General features: G+C 41.5%; 1 protein-coding gene and 1 pseudogene across 22 annotated transcripts in view; one reads left to right on the top strand and one right to left on the bottom strand.

Annotated features, from left to right (window-relative positions):
- FARS2 (phenylalanyl-tRNA synthetase 2, mitochondrial) overlaps positions 1 to 22,433 on the bottom strand; it is a 548,888-nt gene that overhangs the window by 488,149 nt on the left and 38,306 nt on the right. For 13 of the 22 annotated variants that reach the window (XM_078055666.1, XM_078055663.1, XM_078055656.1 and 10 more), the window contains one exon: positions 6,485 to 6,571. The exons of the other annotated variants lie outside the window; for them this stretch is intronic. The gene's annotated coding sequence lies outside the window, so the exon portion shown is untranslated. The remainder of the gene's footprint in view (positions 1 to 6,484; positions 6,572 to 22,433) is intronic. 22 annotated transcript variants of the gene reach the window in all.
- On the top strand, positions 11,270 to 11,919 carry LOC144378937 (microtubule-associated protein 1 light chain 3 beta pseudogene; annotated as a pseudogene).

The raw sequence follows: 22,433 nt of genomic DNA, 5'->3' as shown, positions 1-22,433 counted from the left end.
CACACACCCTCATGCACACACACCCCCTCCTGTCCTACTGTGCGGCTCCAACCGCGTGCGCACACACACATGTGCACGCACACACACCCTCACGCACACACACCCTCATGCACACACACCCTCACACACACACACACCCTCACACACACACACCCTCACACACACACACACACCCTCACGCACACACACACCCTCACACACACCCTCCTGTCCTACTGTGGGAGGCTGCAGCCCTACCCCTGGCAGCCCCCCTGGGAAACAAATGACATGTGACGGCACTGTAAATTGGCTCCGCTCCTCTGGAAAGCAATCTGGCGATATGTTTTCAGAGCCATAAAATTGTTCATACTCTTTGACCTAGTAATGCCACACCTGGGACTCTCTCATAAGAATCTAATTCAAAATATGGAAATAACCACCGGCACAAAGATATACCTGACAGTATTATTAATATTGTGAAAAGCTGGGAGCGATGTACTTGTCAACAAGAGAGTTAAATCATTAATGGTATGCAACAGAATATTATGCACCCATTAAAATGGTAATGATGGAGATTACGTACCACTAATGGGGAATGCAGATAGAAAACAGATACAAACATGTAAAAATCATTGCAGAAAATGATAATCACTGTTTTAGGATAGTGAATGGGGCTGTTTTTTCCCTTTCTATTTCTTAGCTTTTTGTAATATAGTTCTGATGCTTCTATCATTAAAAGAGAATCTTTTTTAAAAAGTGGAGGGGCACCTGGGTGGCTCAGGCAGTTAAGTGTCCAACTCTTGATTTTGGCTCAGGTCATGAGATTCTTTCTCTCCCTCTCCCTCTGCCCCCGCCCCCCTCCATTCTCCCATTCCCTCTCTCTCTCTCTCAAAAATAAATAAATTTAATTAAAGTTTTAAAAAATAAAAATAAAACAATAAAAAATGGAACGCAAGCCTCTGATCATAAGGATAAAGAGGAGAGGGGCCACACCAGAGAGCAAAGTCTGCCCTCTTACCCCGGGAGGAAGGGGGCCAGAGGCACTTCTCATTGCATGACAGGCAGGAAGCCGTGAGCGGAGAACAACTTCATGGAGAACCACCTGGAAGTGTCCCATATTGTCAGTGATTGCCAAGAAATGGGCAGTGCCCACCAGCTAACCCCAGTCAATTCCCTCCATTACGAGCATCCTGAGGCAGAGAGTTCCCCAGGCACACCACACCCATTGTCAGGTTAGTTCTCTGTTAAAGAGATCTATATGGGGTCACATGAGACTGCACAATCATTTATTAAAGTAAATAAGCATGGATTTTCATATTTGGGGCAATGAGGATTGTCTGTGGCAAGAAATGCAATAATCAGAAAGATGGGGGGAAGAAAGCAGAAACACCTGTCACTTGTGGTGAGACAGAGGAGGTGGCACCAGGGGTATGTGTCCCAGAGACAGGAGTCAACGTGAGGGCAGGACTGGCCTCTCCTGGGCTCACTCGGGGATGAAGGACGCAGGTCAGGAAGAGTGTTCAGTCCCAACACACTATTAATCACCAGATGGAAACTGATTTAAACTTGGAGCCACTTAATCCCACATGCAGTTTCAGCCCTGTGTCCAACCTGAGGACCAGCCCCACACACAGAGATCTTAGGGAACTCTAGTCCAATTTTAAACAGCCAACATTGAGTGAGACTCGTAGGTTCCCTGCCTTGCAGCGCTTGTGTTCTTACCGTCATCCCTTAGCCAAGCACCTGTTTTATAATGCACTGTCAACAACCAAATGCTCACCTCCCCTCTGTATCTTAATTTCTGCTCCAAGGCCCTGCCCTGGGAGGCTGCAGAGCAACTGACTTAAAATTCAAATTATGTCACCCTCCTCTCTGTCAACCTTGGGAAAATTACCTAATCTCTCCAAACCTCAGTTCCCTCATCTTTAAAATCTATACCTATGCCATGAGGTCATTATAAAGTTCAAAAGAAATAATGAATGTAGGGGCGCCTGGGTGGCTCAGTCAGTTAAGCATCTGACTTCGGCTCAGGTCATGATCTTGGGGTCCTGGGATCAGGCCCCGAGTCGGGCTCTGCGCTCAGCGCTGAGACTGCTTGTCCCTCTGCCCCTCCCCCCATGAGCCCCTCTCTCAATTGAATAAATAAAACCTTTTATTTTTAAGAAAAAAGAATGAACATAAACCACAGTACCTGATACAACAGAATGCTAAAATAGAAGTTTGCTACACATGCCCTTCTGTTCCTCAGCTACTAGCACCACGCCTGTCTCACCTTCATCCACTAATCCTGTCCACTAAACATGACAGCACGGCCCACTCCCTCCTGCTAAATCCTCCTTATCCCAACCACGCACCTGTACTCAGCCTGCCTTCGGGAACCACCATACTATCCAAACGGAGACACTCTCATTTCTTTTTTTTTTTTTTTTTTTTTTTTTTTTTTAAGATTTTATTTATTTATTTGAGAGAGAATGAGATAGAGAGAGAGCATGAGAGGGGGGCGGGTCAGAGGGAGAAGCAGACTCCCTGCTGAGCAAGGAGCCCGATGCGGGACCCGATCCCAGGACTCCAGGATCATGACCTGAGCCGAAGGCAGTCGCTTAACCAACTGAGCCACCCAGGCGCCCGACACTCTCATTTCTGAGCCATGACCTGACTCCATCTCCCTACAAATGTAACACCTCAGATACAGAGGAAGCACACAGCAATCCTTTCGAAGTTGGTGTACTGAGTCCACGCTGCCTGCATTCAAAGCCCTGTTCTTTCACTTGTTAGTTAATGTGACCTCGGTCAAGTTACTTAAACCCTCCATGCCTCAATTTCCCCATCTATAAAATAGATGTAGAACAGTGCCCACCTCGCTAAGCCTGCTGTGAGGACCAAGTATATGAATAAAACTCTGAGAGCTCTGTCTAGCACCCAGTGAACAGGCACTTTTTTAACTTTGACTCCCCATGAGAGCATTTAGGCCAGAGGTATTTGGCTAGGTACATATGCTGTCCCATGTTAGCACACAAGTCAAACATCTTTGCTCCTCTTAAGCATTAGGGGAGATTTAAGTAGGCTTTCTAGAGCAAAGCCTTGCTATCCCCAGTGTGGTCCACAGACCAGCATCAGCATCATGTGGGAGCTCATCAGAAATGCAGATTCTCAGGCCCCACTTAGCCTGACTGAAATGGAACCTGCATATAGTGGCCCTTCCCCATGTCACCATAATATAGTATTTGATTCTACACTCCCTGTATGAAGATGCCACCAACTATCATTGATGGAAGGGAACCATTTCTGAACTGTTCCTCTTAGAAATGACGCTGGCTTTGAAAGACCCAGAAGTGGCACTGGGCTGGGCTGGAGCTAGGAGGGGCTGGCAGGACCTCCTCCACAAAACAAGTGGCTATGTTTTTAAAGAGAATTTGCTGGTACCTTGTGGCCTTTCCATTTCAAACATCCAGCATGTTAAAAACTAAGGCAACAGAAAAGTAAGCGCTGCATTGTTATAACCCTTGACCTTTTCTTAGCGACATGTGTAACTAATCAGCCCCTGGAGGTCAACAACTAAGGAATAATTACAGGGAACGGGATAGGGAAAACAAATGAGTACAGAGCAGAAAAATCATTCCAACTGATCCAAGAGCCCCTTCAAGTCCTTCCGAGGGGAAGCGGGGAGAGCACAGCCTTCATTTTCTAAGACATCAGAAATGACCAGATGCCCTTGCCTTTGATCTAAGCAATCAGGTTCCCTCATCCATCAGTGCCCTCATTCCACCTCCACACACACCTGTCACCCAGGTAATTAAGAGGAGAAATCCACACAAATGTGAGAAGAAAGCCACCTTCCCAGTCCAACCCCCATAACTATTACGAAATTATCTAAATGTGAAAACCAGATCAAACCCAAATGTGCCTCTCTTTGAAAAAAACAAAGAGGATAAATGGCAGATGTCCCTAAGAGAATCTCCTTGTGTCACTCTGAATTAGCAACTATGTATGATTATAAATAAACATAACATTATTTAAGCATGTACTATGTATATTCATAAGTACATACACATATACATGTACAAACTTCTCTGCTCTGCCTATATCTGAAAGGTTTTGGAGTGGATCAGGAAGTCCTTGTCCTCAACTACCGGAGTAACTCAAACATTTTCTACCCTTAAGTGGGGTCTCTAAGAGATACACAGCAGGAAAACAGCCATGGATCATACATCCTTTCTTTCTGTTTCAACTGCTGACAGAGCTCTCATAAACACAAAGAATACAAACAATGACAAAGTTAGAAAATTCTACATCTAAACGCTCATTTTTAAAACCAAACCAAAGCGAAGAGAATACTTGCTTCCCCAAACTCCAAATCTCATCTCTGAACTTTGATGAAGTTTCAACCAAACAATCTTAAAGCCACAGTCCAACACAGGAAAGATGATGCCAGATCCGTCACTGCCCTTTTAAACATACTCAAGGGGCGCCTGGATGGCTCAGTCGTTGGGCGTCTGCCTTCGGCTCAGGTCATGATCCCAGGGTCCTGGGATCGAGCCCCGCATTGGGCTCCGTGCTCGGCAGGAGGCCTGCTTCTCCCTCTCCCACTCCCCCTGCTTGTGTTCCCTCTCTCGCTGTGTCTCTCTCTGTCAAATAAATAAGTAAATAATCTTAAAAAAAAAAAAAGAACATACTCAAATGACCCAGGAGGGGCTAGGACAAAGCATTCCTCTAAACCAAACTCCCTCAGACTGACTATGTGGCTTACTCAAAGATACAGTCAGATTTCCCAAAGTAGTGATACGGCTGAGGGTTTAAATGCACAGGAGGGCAGGCGCTACAGGTAGTGAGCGTCTAAATGAGAAGCCTTCCAGAACTGCAGAAATGTCAGCTCCAACATCACCGCAGTCTTCACTTTATAAAATCAAACTGCCATCAGAACAGTGACCTGGAGCTTGCATTGAAATCTTGGAGAACAGTTGTCTTTCCTCTATATTCCTAAATTTAAGGTTCTGAAGGGTAAATACGATCTGTCCTCTACAGCAACCAGCACTGTGTGAATATAAAGACATACTCCATAAAGATATGGAAATAATTTTCAACCACAGATAAACAAAATAGAAGAGATTCCCATTGTATGTGAGAAATATATTCCAGCAATCCCCGCTGATAAGGACAACCAGAGAAAAGACCTCCTGTATCCTCTGTGGTGGTAAAAATCTTAATGAGAGCTCAAAGAACCAGAATTATCCATGAAGTTTTTTACAAATCCCAATGGCCAGGGCACCCACCAGACCTGTTACATCAGAATCTCTGGAGGCAGGCTTCAGGCATCACTACATTTTCAAGCTCCCTAGGTGGAGTGCAGTGTACTGAATGAGAGATAATTCTAAAGATATCTTCCAGATCAGAAAGGTCATCCTTGTTGATTGTGGGCCCCTGATACAACTGGACCAGGAGTCTTTGTCTAAAACCCACACCCGGCTGGGGAGGCACGTGAGGCCATGCACACCCAGCCCCCCAGCCTTAAAGTGCAGCACAAAAGTCACCCACCCAGAGGGCCTGCCTGGATGAGCAGGGTCCAAGAGTCCCCTGGGTCTGTATTTTCACAGGGTGCCTCCCTGGCAGCGGTATGAGAGGCCCTGGAGACAGGCTGCGACATGAGCTGACACACGGGCCGAGCTGAGCCAGCCTCATGGAGGAATGGCACTTTTTTCAGAATGCCACAAAGCCCCGTGGTGACTACTCTCTGAGGGAGAATGCACACCCTCTTAACAAAACACACACGGGGATGAAAAAAATAAGTACATTTCCTAGCTGTTGCTACTCTGTTAATAAAGCTGGAAAACTCACTCTATCTGAATAAAAAAAAGTCCTCAATGTTTACCATTGATACTCTCCAAGTTTCCCCCAATTTAAATCCAGCTTGAGATCATTTTGCTTGGTTTTATTTGAAAGCAAACTTCTGGCAGGAGTAGGTAGAGTGGAGATGTATAAAAAATTCTACCAGAGTCAATTCATACTTATTCAAAATATTTAAAGGCAAATTTTACCCAAGAAATCTGAATAAAGAGAAAATCGAACATATTGCCTACATTTCCTAGAATAATATTTTAAATAACAGAACAGTTTAAAGCATAAATTTAGAATGGCAGGAAAAAAACCATATAGAGATATTCAAAAATTAATTCTTTCTACAATATGTGGATTTTTTTTAAAAAACATTTTTATCAAAAAAAAGAAAAAAGAAAAGAGAAACCAACCACTAAATCTAAGAGTGCTTAACAATATGAACTCTGCAGGCAAGCTGCCTGGGTCTGAATCCAGGCTCCAATACTACATTAGGCATAGTGCCCTTAATCATGTCTCTGAGCCTCTCTGGGCCTCATCTCCCCTGGATATCAAAGGTTCTGAGTTGGACTGCAGGGTTCAAATTCAGATCTGTACATGTTAGCTGTGTGAGCCCATTTAATCTCTCTGCACCTCTCTTCCTCCTCTGTAATACTAACGAAAGAATAGTACCTACCTCCTATCTGGAGAAATTGGAACCCTGGTGCACTGATGATGGAAATGTAAAATGGTGAAGCCGCTGCAGAAAACAGTATGGCGGTTCCTACAAATATTAAATAGAATTACCACATGAGCCAGCAATTCCACTTCAGGGTCTATACTCAAAAGAATTGAAAGCAAGATCTCAAACATATTTTGCTGTTCATAGCAGCATATTTACAATAGCCAAAAGGGGGAAGCAATCCAAGAGTACATTGACATACAGTTGGACAAAATGTGGTACACTCATACAATGGACTATAGTTCAGCCTTAATAAAGAAGGAACTTCTGACACATGTTACAACATGGATGAACCTTGATTACATTACTCTGAGTGAAATAAGCCAGTCACAAAATGAAATGACACACGCTGTATGATTCCACTTATATGCGATCCTTAGAGTAGTCAAATTGACAGAGACCCAAAGCAGGACAAGGGTGGTTGCCAGGGGCTTGGGATGGGGGGGCCGGGGGGGCGCGGGAGGAATAGGGAGTTAGGGTTTAATGGGTGCTGAGTTTCAGTCTGGGAAGATGAAAAAGTCCTGAGATGGATGGTGGTGATGGTTTACACAACAATGTGGATGTACTTAATGCCCCTGACCTGTACACTTAAAAAACGATTAAGATAGTCATTTTTATGTCTTATACATCTTGCCACAAAAAAATAAATAAATAAGAAAGAATAGTCCCTACTTTCTAGAGATGTTGTAAGGATTAAATATACGTCAAGTGTTTAGAGAGTGCCCAGCACAGAGTAAGCCCTCCATAAATATTAGCTACTATCTTATTTTCCTGCCTTTGTAGCGCCCTCCAGTCCCTATTACTGTGTTCTACAGAAACAGATGCTCGCTGACGAGATTCCGATCCTCCCCCTTGGAGCTGTATACCTTCCTCAATGAGACAGTTCCAGCCCAGGCCTTCCTTCTAGAATAAATGCTCCTTCTTTGGGACAAAACTTCCACTGCAATTGGATAAAGAATCCACCTAATTTCTGCAGTCTTCACACATAAAACTTGAGATGACCACATTAAAAAAAGTAATAATAATTTTATTGTCTTCATTTCCTAAATGGTTTGTTAGGAATTTTAACTCAAAAATGGGTTCATAGGTGGGGCACCAGGGTGGCTCAGTCAGTTAAGCGTCTGCCTTCAGCTCAGGTCATGTTCCCAGGGTCCTGGGATCAAGTCCCACTTCAGGCTCCCTGCTCAGCAGGGAGTCTGCTTCTCCCTCTCCCCACTTCTTCTGCTCTCCCTCTCACTATCTCTCTCTCTCTCAAATAAATAAATAAAATCTTTAAAAAAAAATGGATTCATAGGCTAATACTATCATATATGTCTGATAGAAGAAAAAAGAAGGAAATTCTCCCTGCTATTCATAAATATTCTTTCACTTTTTATCACAACCAAGACTATTTTACTTCTTTGCTTGATCATTTAAAAAACCTATTAGTATGAAAATTTCCAAGCATATACAAAAGTAGAGAGTTCAACTAGCTCCCATATAACCAGCTCAATAACCAACATTAACCTTTTTGACTCTGCCAAAGACTACATTCTCTCCCCAAAATGTCAGAATAAAAGTGCCACAACCAGCTACACTGAAGCCATGTTCAATCATAACAATCACCATCATCATCATCATCACTGTTTTTCTTTACTTTTAAAAGTTCTTTTCTGGGGGGCACCTGGGTGACTCAGTCAGTTAAGCAAACGACTCTTGGTTACGGCTCAGCTCAGGATCTCAGGGTCATGAGATCAAGCCCCGCACTGGAATCCGCTCAGCACAGTCTGCTTGAGATTCTCTCCCTCTGCCTCTGCCTCTCCCCACTCGCGTGTGTTCTCTCTCTCCCTCTCTCAAATAAACAAATAAAATCTTTTTAAACTTCTCTTGTATCTTCTTAACTCCTTTCATTTTTTCCTTTGAAACTACAAATAATTTCAATACCTACCTTGCCAAGATTATCGTGAGGATGTAATATACATGAAAACACACAGCCTGGTGTCTGACACGCATTAGTTTCCTGAGAAAAATTAATGCTCCAAAACCACCATCTCACCTTACTCCAAGACAAAAGACACCCACACATATCTTTCTCCATTTTTCATCCCTTCCTTTGCCCTTCCCTTCCTAACACTGATGCTTGCTTCCTTCCTACACCCCTGCCTCCTTCTAAACCAGGGATCCCAAACACACACAACTAATCATAAATCCAATTATCTAGAAGACACCAAATATAAAAGTAAATACAGAAAATAAATAAATTGAACTGATAAGTGTATTTAACATTTAGGGTATGAGTCCCTAAATTAAAAATAAAAAATATACCCAATTTAGTGCCTGTATATGATTTAACAGAAAAATAAGGCTAGACACTACATTGTAAAGTATCACACATGGGAATTCCTAATGCAAGTCATTCCTCTGTGGTTTGTGTGTGTGTCTATATTTTAAACATTAACTCTTTTTTTGATGATCCAAGAAGTTTTAAATGCTGATGAGATTTATTTCCTTGCATTACTTTTTGCCCATGGCAAACCTGCCATCTCTAATTTGTTTTAAAAGGAATTGTAATCACCCAATCAATCGTACTCTCGACCTTCAGCCTTCACAGTCACTTTACTGTGGTCAAAACTGGCTCTAAAAATTCATGTTGTAACAGTTCTATTGTCCTCAAGCTCCAAAATGCCAATGACAGGAATATAATTTGAGGAAACCCTCTGGTAGACGAAAAAACAGCACATGGAGTTTCCAATTTGTCTTCTACCAGGATTCTTTAAATAAAAGTGAATGTCTATGATATTATTAATAACTTTTCCTCCACTAGGATTTAAAGACTTATAAATCACCCAAGTTTCTATGCAGTGAAACTAGTTTCTTCATCATAAAAATCACATGGCTCACTCTTAGTTTTAAATAATGTATCTTTCTTTACGGGGAGGTACAGAATGACCAAATAATAATCCTTCCAGTTCTAACCTCCTCCCCTGCTAGCATACACTTAATCTTCACTTCATTGGCATCCATCTTTCTCACTTGTATCCTACTTCAACAGAAAAGGGAGCTTTCTTCTCACCTAGGCCAAAGCATTATGGTGTATTCATTTCAGCATACAAAATGCTCAAATTTCTACAAGCACCCACAACCCCATCCAGCTACAGTCCCCTCTATCCTTGTCTTATCTCTTTATTTCTCAGGAAGGCACAGAGGCTTAAGCATTAAACCCGCTTGTCTTCATTTTCTCAACACAATGAACTCTAGGTTCTCTGTCCACTGGAACTATTTTCAGTAGTGTCACCAATGGCCTCCCATTTACTCAATCCAATGGCCACTTTTCAGTGCTTATCTTACTTGAAGTCTCTGTAGCATTTGACACTGTTGGTCACCTCCTCTTCCAAAGTGTGTGCCTTCCCTCAGTTTTTCCACCCTTCTCCTGACCTTCCTCCCACCTCTTTGAACACTCCTACTCAGTCTCCTACAAGGACTCACGTCCTCCAATGATCCCTTAGCAGTCAGTGACCCCATCTTTGGCCCTGTTTTCTTCCCTCTCTACTACATACCCTTCCTTGGTCCCATCTACTTTTGAATATCACTGACTTCAGTTACCAATGATATGCCAAGGTCTGTCAGATCTCTGTATTTCCACCCCCAGTCTCCCTCATGAGCTCTAGTTTACACATGCAGGACTTCACCTGGGCATTGCCCAGGCACCTTAAACTCAATATATTCAAAATCTAATACTAGCTTATGCATTTCTATATGGGGGAATGCTACCAACTACCACCTGATTACTCAATCCGGAAAACCAGAAGGCATCCTTTAGTCCTTTCCCTTTATTCCTGATACCCAAGTAATTACTAGGCCCTACTGCATCTAAACCACAAATCTCTAGGATTTGTGCCTCCCTCCCTCCCCCATCTCCTCCACTACTGCTAGTTCAGGCATTCCTCATTCCTCACCTACATTACCAAAATACACAAAAGCAGTGCTCTACCTCCCTTCAACACATGTGGCTCTGACCAGCTCTCCAGGCTCCTGTCAAAATGATCTAAAATACAAGTCTTATAAGCTCACTCTTCTACTTAAAACTTAGCAAAAAAAAATCTAAAGTCTTTTATCTTTGTAATTTATTTTCTGAATATCTGACCCACCCCCCATGTTGCCATCAACTACCTTTCCCCGAACATCAACCTCATATAATAAGCACGTGTCCATGCAAACATAGCTCCCTCACCCAAGGGAAGCCCTTCGACTCTCTGCCTGGTTAACTCCTGCGCATTCTGACAACCCCTGAGAAAACCTTGACTCCACTTTTCCAGGTTAAGTAACCCTCCACTCTGCTCCCACAGCACTGTGTGCCTATCCAGCACTGATCATCCAGATCACCCTTTTTTGTTATAGCTGTTGTCTTGGCCTCTTCCACTAACTATGCAGTCTCCGGAAGAAGGAAATGCATCTTACTAGATTTTGCATGTTCCACTACCACACATTTGCAAAATTAATGAATGAATATTCATAAGGAAGGCTCACTTTTCACCAAATACATTCAAAATTTAATTCTAACAATAAAATAGACAAATCACTCACATATCAGTACTACAGAAGAAATGTTTTTTTTTTATGAGAGACCTTACACTTCATTTTCTTAGAAATTATAAAACTCAAAGGGTTTTTTCCTAACTGAATGGTTTGGGGAGTTGGAATCACCATTGGTCTCTTTAGCCTCTTCACTGACCACCCGCCCAAACCCGCAACACACTGCCTTCAGAGAAGTACTTTAAGCAGCGCTGTTTTTTGGAACAAAGATTAGAACATGTTCAACTTATTCGAAAGCAGCATCCTACTAAAATTCCAAAGATAGGGGCACCTGGGTGGCTCAGTCGTTAAGCGTCTGCCTTCGGCTCAGGGCATGGTCCCAGGGTCGTGGGATGGAGCTGGGCATCGGCATTGGGCTCCCTGCTCAGCGGGGAGCCTGCTTCTCCCTCTCCCTCTCCCTCTCCCACTCCCCCTGCTTGTGTTCCCTCTCTCACTGTCTCTCCCTCTCTGTCAAATAAATAAAATCTTTGAAAAAATAAAAAAAAATAAAAGTCCAAAGATAAAAGAAAGAATCAAGGTTAAGCAGCAGTGTTTTAGGCTAGATAAAACCAAGTTCCTTGTATCAGATCACATTAACAAGAATGAACTTATCAAAATAACTAGGCATCTGGCAGGTAAATACTAATCAAGCTCTTTTCCCAGTGAACACACACCACACCATGAGGGTTTCTACACCTGTTTCTGAAGTGTATAAAAGCGAGAAGGCTACAAATAGATTCTTATATATTGTATATGCTCTTGAGGAGACATCTGGAAAGAAATGTTCCATAAGACTAGCACAGTACTTCCGTTCCAGAATTGTTTTAACCCACCTGTAGGGGGATGAAAGGGAATATTACCAACTAAGTTGGATCTCATTAACCAACCACAGGCCACCAAAACAAGACTATGCCAACCTAGAGTTTTTGTAGTTCAAGTAGAAAAACTGAACTACATTCTACATGAGCACATTCTGCTTGAAAAACTCCTATTTCATTTAATCTGGGCTGTCTTGTTTTCAAACTTTAAAATTTTAGAAGTAAATACACTGTGCATTTTAAGTAGCCAATAAAATAGACATCCAAATGACTTTGATGCTCTTTTCTCCAAAGGAATTTGCAATCCCAGTGGTAACTTAATGACAATCAGTGAGACAATACATCTTATGTCCACAGAACATGCCAACTTTGTATAGAAAGTCTTCTACTTAACTAGAGAAAACTCTGTACAAGAAAGCATAATTTATGGAGTATTACTGCCCCGCTCTGTCCCACACAAAGTCATTTGACATAATTTTGGTGCAAAGTAAGTAAAAGAGGGTTAAAAAATCTGTTGGCAGTCCCAGATTTCTAAGTATGATATAGATATACCAAAATTCAACTTTCCTGTAGTTTTAGGAAATGTAACCTGCAGTAGGCTATTTCCAACTGTTTTCAAAACAATTTCATATATTAAAAACACCATTACAGTTGACCCTTGAATAACATCAGGGTTAGGGGACCGCCCCCTGCACAGTCGAAAATCCATATATAACTTTTTTTTTTTTTTTTAAGATTTTATTTATTTATTTGACAGAGAGAGAGAAGAGAGAGAACAAGCAGGGGGAGTGGCAGGCAGAGGCAGAGGGAGAAGCAGGCTCCCCGCTGAGCAGGGAGCCCGATGCAGGGCTCGATCCCAGGACCCTGGGATCACGACCTGAGCCGAAGGCAGTTACTTAACCAACTGAGCCACCCAGGCGCCCTGAAAATCCACATATAACTTCTGACTCCCCCAAAACTTAACTACTAATAGTCTGTTATTGATTGGAAGCCTTACCAATAACACAGTCAATTAGCACATATTTTGTCCATTATATATACTATATACTGTATTCTTACAATAAAGTAAGCTAAAGAAAAAATGTTAAGAAAATCATAAGAAAAAATACATTTACAGTACTATAAGAAATCTACGTATAAGTGGACCTGTGCCCTTCAAACCCATGTTGTTCAAGGATCAACTCTATTTAACAACGATCTTGAAAACTAGAACTTCTGACTAGCTTCTAAAAAGGAGCCAAGCACAAAGGAACGCATTTTGTCCATTTTGGATTTTCCCTGATGTAAGAATTCAAACCCGTGTCTGGTTTGGTAACTACATAAGCAGTCTATCATTCCAGTCTTTAAGGCATTGGTAGAAACTATGGAATACTCAAACTTTTTAGGATTAAAATTCAAACGTAATCCCTTCTCCTTTGACTTAAATCTGGAATTTGGTTCGTGTAATATATCAAATGTGTCGTCAAATATTTTATTAAAATTTTCTTACATTTTTAAGAATAACTCAGTTATTGCTGTTTAAATGAATGAACCATCAAAATTCTCCAGCTCTAAATGCATGTCAATTGTGAAGAAATGTCGCAAATGGGGTAAATATACTCTACAATAGTAATACTGAAAGTTAAACATCTTAGGACTTCAACCTAGAATAAATGACTTCGACACTTTTGCCACCTCCATGGGACGTAATAATGATGACTTTCCTGTGACTGTCAGTTATATATTTTAGGCTATGTATTACATATACTGTCAAAATTTCTCCTTCCATGTTTAAATATCAGTACAATGCCTATAATCTATTAGTAAAAGTTATTTATTATAATGTAGGGGGAAACAAGCACTATTATTACACAAAGACACCATATATAGAGATAAGTAAAACTGTACAACTTTACTCAATATTTTTTTACATTTTCTTTTTTTATTTTATTATGTTATGTTAATCACCATACATTACATCATTAGTTGTAGTTTTATTTACTGTGGAAGAGAACAAATACACATATCGGAGGTTTATATACACCTATAATAACAGTAACCCTGAATTTATCTGAATGCTTCCTACAAGTAGTTCAAAGAATTTTAAGTATATATTGGTCTTACAACTTGCCTAAGATTAATACCATCTTGATGAAAGAGCAAACAGACCCAATAACTGTGTTGCTTAAAATCAGAGGCAGTGAAGCAATGGCACAGACTGACCAGTGCTATCTTCTCTCACCTGTGAATTAAAAACCAAGAGAGTGGAATTTTTCTTCCTCTGTCTTTTAAGAGTATGTTCTAAAACACCACGGAGGAGAACATAAGTTGTACGAGAGCAGGGACTTTTGCCTACCCCACCCCCATGCCTACATATGGCCAGCACCTGCAACAGCACCCACACCAACATCACAAATGGGACAATCAGGCTACATATATTCAAAACCACAGGTCATGCTGTGTCTTCAAATGGCTGTCATCAAATTCTGTAGTGTCAGCAAACGTAATTGGTGAGGAGAGTTCAGAGCACAATACAGGAGGTCAACCTGGCCCTCAATAAGCCAACAAAAAGGCACCATAAGTGGCTTCAAACTATTCACTAGAAACATCAGAAGAAGATAGCAAAAATTCAGGACAGATGGTTGGACAAGATATGATGATCAATGGGCTCAGGACAGATGGAAAAGCAAAACTCGGAGGAGAAAATGTTTGTCACCCAGTCAAAACTATGACATTGCCAACGAGCAAGGAGAAAGAACATCTTGGATGTGGTGACACTCCCTGATAAATACAAGGAGGGCTCTGAGAACAAGGCCGTGTGGGTGGAAGAAAGAAAACAAGAAAAGACTAGGAAGAAAGAAAATATTATAGGAGAACCAGACAGATACCCACAATTGGGTCACATATTAGAAGTGACATATTCTAATAAGCGAAGGGCTCTGTGGCCACATTGCTACTCATCCCTATCCCCTGCCTTCAGAAGAGTAAACAGCTTTATAATTTCCAAAAGTGTGGCCATAAAGCACCTACTGAGAAAGGGGACTGGAACCACATGAACTGGGGTAAGCTCCTTGTCTTGAAGAATTCCCCATCTGTACTAATGGTGTTTTCTGGAAAAGGTTTCCATCTAAACGTTCATATAAACAGAGCCTTTTCTGATACAGAATTGGTGGCATACTATAAAAGTCCTACGAAGAAGGAAATGGACCGAGTGTAGGTCCACTCTAGAAGATTCTTTGCCTAGGATGAAGGATGGCTAGGAGGTGGGAAAGCACAGAGGAACAGAAAACTGAATGTCCCCATCCGTCAGCTTACATCACGCCCAGGGCAGGCTGATTTCAGAGACAGAATTTGTCAGGTTCTTTATGTAAAGATACCTCCTTGCCAGAGCTTACCAGGCAGCTCTCCACAGAGACAAGGTACAAAGTCAGACCCAGAGGCCACAAGCACAGCCTTTCTTCCCCGTTAGGTCCGACAAGATTCAGCTTTCCCTACTCAGGGTTCACAGAGGTAAAAGGACCCAAGAAGGGTCTGAAAAATTCTGACTCTGAAAGATTCTCAAGCAGTACCAGAATTAATCTGGCAATTATTTAACATGTGAAACTATTCTTTCTCTCTCTCACTCTCGCTCGCTCTCTCTCTCATACACACACACAAACATATATGCTTTATACATAATTATATAGTTTATGGACTATATACTTACAAGGACTATAAACATACAATTTATGGACTATATAATCTTATATGTTATCTACTATAAACATAATTATATATACTACATTCTTACTTTTGTACACATACTATTACATTATACGTGTGTATATATATAATATGTACACATATACATCCTCATACACATACACTTATTTTCTATATACAGAGTGACAGTGGGCAGGACCACAGGTAGGGAAAAAACACTTTATATTCTGAATAGAACTATAAACTTCTGAATATCTTCAAGAAAAGCACGGTATATAAGTGAACATAGACAGTAAATCAGATTATAATTCTATTTATAAGCAAAAGGAAAGGTAGTAGTGTACCCTCATCGGAAATAATTAACCCAATGTTCTCTTTTAAAATGTACTAATGCAAGCCTACAGAAATTACAGGTTATCTAGGAGAATATAAAGTGCCTGGAAATCAAGTATTTAGTGGAGAAGGAACAACAACAACAACAAAATTACCCTGGAGAAGAAGAGATACAAGGCTAGCTACCATAGTACTTGAAATGCTATCATGCAAAAGGAGGGATAGATGTGGCTGAGGCAGGTGCATGAGAGCAGGAACCAAGAGGAGAGAGGAAAACGGAAGAACCATATTCCCCGTATGTGAACTTTCATAACAATCAGGGCAAACAACTGGAGGGAAAAAGCCCGTGAAAAGGAGCAGCACTCTGAGACTGTGAGGACTTCTGCAGAGGGCTGGGGGGAGGACGGCCTCCATCAGGAGGGCTGGGGGAGCTGCTCACAGGGTGCACAGTGGCTCACTGCCCCCCCACACACAGCTACTATTGCTAAGAGAGAGATGCTCACATGGCCTAAATGCTTTGAGTGGCATTGGGAGACATTAATTCCTTCTCTACCTGTCCAAACGCTCCTGATAACCAAACTGCTAAAAGAGAGAACAAAAGAGTAGCCTTCCCTGAACGACAACAAAAAATGTACTTGCAGATGGAGCCTTAAATTCAAGGACTAACTGTGAGCATCTATGACATGCTAAGATTAGCCCTTGATGGTCCTCCATGCCCTCTACAGACTTCAACAATCTATCAAACGTGGCCGAAAGCAGGATCGTGCTAATACAGATAGACACGTTAAGAAAAATGTTCAGAGAACTTAAAATGTCTGTTCTCCTCAAGAACAAATGCCACCTTTTTCATTAACCCAGGCCTCATGTTCTTGCACCCGACGTTTCTCCTCTCAGAGTCTCTCTGGATCTTCCCATCTTTCTCTTCTTCTGGTGACTGATTCCATCAATTACCTCCTAGGCAATGCTCCCATTAGCCTCTTTGATTCTTGTATCCGATGCTTCTCACCTTTCACTACTTCCTCACCTCAAACAAATCAGGCTTCCCTTAACTTCTTTACCCCTTCACCTTTTCAAACAATGTCTTTTTCTCCATTACATCAAGTTTCTAGAAAAAGGACTCTACATTTGAGCCTGCCTTCCTTGTCCCCACTTTCTCTCCTAGCTACTCAGCTCCTCAGGGCCTGGCACACAGCAGGTGCTCAGTACATGCCAGAGCCAGGATCAATATGAAAATGGTAGATGTTACAATGAACAGAAGCAAGTTTATCAAGTGGAGAAGCTGATTTGGGGTGAGAGTGAGGAATGAGTTTCTGACACACCCTGTGTTTGTAGTGATGGTGGGACATGCAGATGAGCATGCCACGTGATGTATGAGAGATCGGTCCACATTAGTGCTGATGTCAGGCTTGAAAGAAGGTCAAGGAGGGAGGCTCTGGGCAGACAGATTCTCCTCTGAGGAGAATTCATCAGGGAGTGGAGGGCTCAGCTCCTAGTATCACAGAAGCGATGAAAGGAGAGCATTTTAAGGACATGAGGTAAGGGTGTGAAATGTCACCACTAAGGTGAACAAGATTAATGACTGTACAAGAGATGAGGGGTAATTGAACCCGAAGGAGCTGATCAGTGATCTCTGAAAAGCTATTTCAGTGATGAATAAGATACTTATGGATTGTACGCAAAAATCCCAAAAAATACATGAACAAACAGAACCCAGAAACCACTAAAATACTATTCCATGGCCAAAAGGGGTGGTGGGTGCCTGTCATGCACAGGATGCAAGCAAGGATAAATCAAAATAGAACATCTGTCCTCCAATTTACCCTATCACCAAAAAATCAGCCTCCCAGATGCTCAAAAGGCATTTCAAAAATTTTAACATTGACTCTTCATTAAAACAAACTCTTAAAAAATGGGAATAACCACCTATTGCCTTAATATCATCCCCAAAAATACATCAAAACTCCAGAATTATTATTTATGAGAAACCACTATAAGCATTCCATGAAAGCCCAACTTCTGAATAGAGAAATGTGGATCAGTTAGTGACAGAAAGTCTCCCAAAAAGGAATTATAAATGCCTCTGAAAGTTATAAAAAGATGCTCAATCTCACTCAGAAAGAAATGCAAATTAAAGTGACAATTAGATTTTTTAAATCTACAAATTGGGAAAGATTATATTGTTTGATATCATATTATTATGAGGATCTAAGAAACAAGCAGTGCTAATAAAAACTCTATGGAAAACAACTGCAATATCATCAACATTTAAAATGCACATCTCCAGGGCGCCTGGGTGGCTCAGTTGGTTAAGCGACTGCCTTCGGCTCAGGTCATGATCCTGGAGTCCCGGGATCGAGTCCCGCATCGGGCTACCTGCTCAGCAGGGAGTCTGCTTCTCCCTCTCCCGCTCCCCCCTCTTGTGCTCTCTCTCTCTCTCACTCTCTCTCTCAAATAAATAAATAAAATCTTTAAAAAAATAAATAAATAAATAAAATGCACATCTCCTTTCATTCAGCAATCCCACTTGCAGTAATTTCAATCTACAGATATACTTGTTGGCATGTGCCAAAATAATGCATGAACAAAGATATTCACTAAACAATCTGTAAGAGCCAAAGACAGGAAATACATTTCTATTAATCGGGACTAGCTAAATAAATTAATAATAAGGCAGGTCTTTCTGAAATCTTGCCATTTGCAACGATGTGGATGGAACTAGAGGGTATTATGCTGAGCGAAATAAGTCAATCAGAGAAAGACATGTATCATATGATCTCACTGATATGAGGAATTCTTAGTCTCAGGAAATAAACTGAGGGAGTGCGGGTGGTGGGAGGGATGAGGTGCTTGGGTGATGGACACTGGGGAGAGTATGTGCTATGGTGAGCGCTGTGAATTGTGTAAGACTGTTGAATCACAGACCTGTACTTCTGAAACAAATAATACATTATATGTTTAAAAAAAAAAAAAGATAGTAGGAAGGGAAAAATGAAGGGGGGGAAAAAAGAATAAGGCAGCTCACCTGTATTGACATAAGATATCTCCAAGAAATATCGTTAAGTGATAAAAACGAGGCATTGATTACCATACAGGGTAATTTTTAACACATTTTAACAGGAATATAAACATAGCTAATGTATATACACACATATATAAGAAAGTATATAAGAGGTTATAAGAGCTGAGGGACAGACGGAGAAGAGAGGCTTACTTTTCTAATACATGCATATATATTTCTGAATTTTATTTGATATGCATTACAACCTAGGGACTTAATGATCACTCTTGACCTTCCTACTCTGCTTCATTTAATCTGATAAGGCCTGTGAATTCTATCTTCACAACATTTCTGCCATTTTGGCCCTCTTATCCACTCCCAGCAGAACCGACATTATTTAGAGACCCTCATTATCTTCCTCCAAAATAATTAAACAACCTTTAACCACCTTCCACCTAAAATGATTACCTTCTCCCATACAGCTTATGCACTATGCTTGCACTTACCTTTCTAAAGCACAACTTCATTAGGCTTCAAAAGACGGGGACTCTACTTGGCCTATCCCAGTACTCCCCACAAGCCCAAACCCCTTCCTTCCCAGGAACTGCACCCCACACTCCAGCTGACAGAAACTGCTCACAAGGACTAGAACTAGAGCTGTTTTCCCTACCCATCAACCTAAATTCTGGTGGTCTCCTCCACCAGGAATGGCCCATCTCACTTATGTCTCTCCTCCCCACCTGCACCAGCTAAGATGGTCTATGGCCTTCAGCATCCACTGTAAAGGCCACGGACCTCAGAAAATGTTCCCTAATGCCCATTCAGGATATGACAGCAGAACTGTGTGTTTAAGGTGGCCCTTACATGCCCATTCCACCGATTTCTTCTAAGCACATATGCCAATGGTAAGCCTCTCCTTGGGGCTGCATCTCCTGCTTTGTTCTTGGTCTTCTGAATACAATGATGTACCCACAGAAATAAGGAGCAAGTCATTTGGTAAAGGTAACACATCCCTTCAAATTCCCCAAACTCTTATTGCTCATAAAAAGACTAAAAAGCCACCTTGAATCCATAAGTTTACATGTGCTTATCTGCACAGTTCCCCAGTGTTCACAACAATATTATTCTATGTTAGAAGGTATTAAAAATTTTAAATAACTGATCCCTGCTTCTCTTTGCCTTTCTCAATGGAAACTGGTAAAAAGTTTGGAAAACCAAGCACACGACAACACATATGCAAAAAAGTCAATTTTACCACTTGTCACTTAAAAGTAATTTTCCAGAGTTATTGTTTTTATAAATGAGAAAAATGATCTTTTTCAGGGCAAGCTAAGGTTAGTGATGGCTAGGAGCAGTGACTAAATTGGACGGATTCAGGTCTTTAGCAAGAAGTGTCTACCATTTCCCAATATATGGCAATTATGCATTTAGTTAGGTCAAGGTCATTTGAAAAGAGGTGATCCCCATAGACACATAGATATCAGTATTATATATTGGTTTGGACAATGACTTTGGACAAGAATTTTAAAAATCCATCATCAAATTCATATAGTAAGGGTAGAATAGTGGCTCTCAGAGGCCAGAGGGAGGGAAGAATGGGGAGTAATTATTCAATGGGGATAGAGTTTGAGAGATGAAAAAGTTCTAGAGAATGGATAGTTGTGATGGTTACACAACAATATAAATGTACTAATGCCCCTGAACTGTATATTTAAAATCATTAAAATGATAATTTTTTTCATATAATACACACACATAACTATAATTTTTAAAAATCTATCATGAAACAGGACTTTTAAACATTTCCCTTATTTTTACACAGTAAAAGATGCAACTGCTGGTTCTTTCTATTTCTAATTTCAAGACCTGAATAAGACAAAATAATTGAAGTGGGATCAAGATGATGGAGTAGAAAGATCCTGAGCTCACCTCCTCCCCCAGACACAGCAAAATCTACAACTACATATAAAACAACCATCTCTGCAAACAAACTGAAAACTAGCAAAACAGGTCATAATTGGGAAATCAAAGGACATATATAAGGATAAAAAGATATAAAGAAAAAGCCACATCAAGAGGGGTAGAAGAGGCAGAGACACCATTTAGTCAGAACCAGCACATCTCATGTGGCACCCGTCAAGAGGGAGGGATATCACAACCACAGAGCCCCTCCATGAGGAATGAGATATATTGGGATCCAAATGAGATATACTGGGATCCAACACCCAGTATATACTGGGGACCTACACCAGGAAGACAAGCACCAATGATGTCTGGCTTTGAAAACTAACGGGGTTTATGTCCAGGAGAGCTGGAGAGCAATACAAAGGTGTTCTTCAAGGGCACCCATACAAGTCTCACTCACTCCAAGTCCCAGTGCAGACACAACAGTTTGAAAAGTTCCTAGGTTACACATGGAGGTAATCCACTGACTAATTTTACGGCATGTGCCAGAAGGGCAGGGACCTGTTAGAATGTTCTCTGGGGATGGTAGTGCTGGCAGATGCCATCTTTCTTACCCTTCTACCACCTCTAGCTGGCCTGCTACTGGCATGCACCATTTCTGACACCCGCCATCTACAGTGCTTACACCACTCACTCTGTCCCAGTGTTTGCCTGCAGACTGGCCCTGTCCAAACCAACCACCAAGCTAGACCCCCTTCCAAGTGGCTCTATAACCAAGCACTCCAAATGGGCACCCTCAGCCAGCACCAGAGCCCCGTCCAAGTGGTCCTTGCCCCATCTCACCTGACATACAGCGTTCATTGGCACTGAAGCCTCTGCAAAGCTCCCCCACCCCAGGGGGCCAGCCCCAAACACTAGAATGCTGACAACAGTCACACCTGGGCCTTACAGTTAAGGCCACAGGAGACCTGCTCTATCTGTCAACACACAGCTGAGACTCACTGCCAGATGGGCCGAAAGCCAACCCCACTTACTAGCAGGCAACAGCAATCCTAGCCAGACCTCAACAGCCCTGACCACCTGCAAGTCCATACCAGTTGCAACACAGCCACAATAGGAAGGTGCATGCAGCCCACATAGGGGACACTCCTGTGGCACCTGGCTCATCTGACCAAGGGGGTTTGGTACTGCTGGGTCCCTTAGGTCACATTCTGTATAATGGCACTCCTTCAAGAGTAGGAGATATAATTGATTAATCAGAGAATCAGGCAAAAGAGGTACAGGAGGAACATGCTGCAGACAAAAGAGCAAGATAAAAACTCAGAAAAAGAAGGAAATGAAATGGAGATAAGCAATCTACCAGATAAAAAGTTCAAAGTAATGATCATAAAGATGATCACCGAACTTGAGAGAAGAATGGAAAAACACAGTAAGAACTTCAACAACGAGATAAAAAAATATGTATATAAAAGAATCAATCAGAGCTGAAGAACACAATCACTGAAATGAAAAATGCACAGGAAGCAAAAAACAGCAGATTAGATGAAGCAGATGAACAGATCAGTGATCTGGAAGACAGTGTAGTGGGAATCACCCAATCAGAGAAGCAAAAAGAAAA

This window comes from Halichoerus grypus, chromosome 9, assembly GCF_964656455.1.
Source record: "Halichoerus grypus chromosome 9, mHalGry1.hap1.1, whole genome shotgun sequence".
Taxonomy (NCBI): domain Eukaryota; kingdom Metazoa; phylum Chordata; class Mammalia; order Carnivora; family Phocidae; genus Halichoerus; species Halichoerus grypus.
Note: the sequence above shows the minus strand (reverse complement) of the source record. Positions and strands in the feature narration are given on the sequence as shown.